Source organism: Otolemur garnettii, unplaced genomic scaffold (assembly GCF_000181295.1).
Source record: "Otolemur garnettii isolate 467f Iridium unplaced genomic scaffold, OtoGar3 scaffold00148, whole genome shotgun sequence".
NCBI classification, from domain to species: Eukaryota; Metazoa; Chordata; class Mammalia; order Primates; family Galagidae; genus Otolemur; species Otolemur garnettii.
The window spans coordinates 3,683,923-3,686,220 of NW_003852543.1; the positions used below are offsets into that span (position 1 = coordinate 3,683,923).

The following is a 2,298-nucleotide window of genomic DNA, read 5'->3' on the forward strand; positions in this document are numbered from 1 at the left end:
ATGACTGCGTGACTAATTCAACTCTTGCAGTTAGAGAGCACTGGGAGCTCAAACGTACTTCAGCAGCCTTGGATTACTTTATTTCATTTATGTTTAATCAGGTCATTGTAGACCTTCTAAAATGATGCCTTTTTAAAAAAAGCTATATATAACATTACAAAAATACTTAATATGATTTAATTAGAGGGAGGGCCATGGTAGGAAAATGAGGGAAGCTTCTTCTATTTTTCATTACTGATTTCACCAGCAAACCTCAAAAACCTGAATCTACATCAAATAATGTAACAGAGTAGTGTTTTCTTTATACGGAATGCAAAAAGCACATATTCATATATATACATTTACATATACATAAATATATACATATACGTTTCCTTTACAAAGTTTCAAAGTTTGCATTACCAGCATGCAAACTTCTTCTTTCACAGAAATTCCTGATACTGATGAGGAATGTCTAAAATACTTAGAAACATATTTCCAGAAAACTAGACTTCTTGGGTGATGCCCGTAGCTCAGTGGGTAGGGCACCAGTCACATATACCGAGGCTGGCAGGTTTGAACCCAGCCCGGGTCAGCTAAAATCAACAATGACAGCTGCAACAAAAAGTAGCTGGGCGTTGTGGCAGGCGCCTGTAGTCCCAGCTACTTGGGAGGCTGAGGCAAGAGAATCGCTTAAGCCCAAGAGTTTGAGGTTGCTGTGAGCTGTGACGCAACAGCACTCTACCAAGGGCGACACAGTGAAACTCTTTCTCAAAACAAAACAAAACAAAAAAACTAGACCTCATCTTTTTTTGGCTGTTAGAGAATTTTCCTGCCAAACTTCTATCCATAATCATTCCAAAAAAATTTACAACCACATCAGTAATATATGTTTGGAACATACTAATAAAATGACCAGCTTGGATTTAAGAAAAATGAGGAAAAAACCACCCCACAATAAAATCTAAACCCTTACAAGGTGGAGTTTAGCTTTTTTTTTGTTTTGAGACAGTCTCACTATGTTGCCCTGGGTAGAGTGCTATGGCATCACAGCTCACAGCAACCTCAAACTCTTGGGCTTAAGCGATTCTCTTGCCTCAGACTCTCAAGTAGCTGGGACTATGGGTGCCCACCACAACGCCTGGCTATTTTTTTGCTACAGTTCTCATTGTTGTTTTAGCTGGCCTGGGCCAGGGTCAAACCCACTAGCTTCGGTGTATGTGGCAGCGCCCTACCCATTGAGCTATGGGCTCCACTGAGTTTAGCTTCTTTTTTTTTTTTCAGAGACGGGGTCTCACTTTATCGCCCTCGGTAGAGTGCTGTGGCATCAGAGCTCACAGCAACCTCCAGCTCTTGGCCTTAGGCGACTCTCTTGCCTCAGCCTCCCAAGTAGCTGGGACTACAGGCGCCCACCACAACGCCCGGCTATTTTTTTGCTGCAATTTGGCCAGGACCAGGTTTGAACCCGCCACCGTCATATGGGGCTGGAGCCCTACTCACTAAGCCACAGGCACTGCCCGAGTTTAGCTTTTTATATTCTTTTTCAGCCACATAAGGTTGCACACTGTGTGTGACACACCTCTTGGGGGCAAGAAGCAGCACATCATCCAAGATATTTGCAAATAATATGTGTCACGTTTCCCAGCTGCTATCTTCAAACACAACTGGTACTAATCTGAGTTCTAGTTCAAAAGTATCTAGATGATCTTGAGCATTGGCAGCCAGCATTTCCTTAATCAGTTATTTCATTCACCCATTCAGACTTTTTCTTCAAGGGAATAAGAAGTTCCATTCTGGGATTTTCCAGAAGAGCTTCCCCAACAGGCAGGATCTCAGTTCTTTGTTTTACATAATTCCCCAGGAATTCCTTCTTTGTCTCTGGGTCCATGAATGTGATCCTTTCCAGCGTTGCCCAGATGATAATCCCAAGAGCAAAGATGTCAGCTTTTGCTTTGTGATGTCCTTCCCACGCTTCAGGAGCCATGAAGTAATCTGTTCCACATGCTGTGGAAAGGAAACGCTTGTTTACACTGACGGATTCCTCTGGGTTCTGCCCAGAGGCTGAACAAACTTTACTTAGATCAAAATTGGCCACGCTCCAAGTCACTGGCATTCAACCTGCTTTGAGAAATCAGAATGTTATCAGGCTTAAGATCTCGGTGGTTGATCTGGTTTTTATGCAAGAAAGTCAGGGCACTGCTCAGTAGAAGCATAAACTGGTGTTAGTTCAGCGGCTGGGCTTTCTGCACAACAGATACTCATTCACAAACCACAAAAAGGCCCTTCTGGGATCAAAGGCAGTTTCTCGCTTTTTTTTTT

The 2,298-nt window shown here is 42.9% G+C and overlaps 1 pseudogene; it reads right to left on the reverse strand.

The window, feature by feature from the left end:
• Window positions 1–1,611: 1,611 nt before the first annotated feature.
• Window positions 1,612–2,298, reverse strand: part of LOC100941611 — a 3,053-nt pseudogene continuing 2,366 nt past the window's right edge.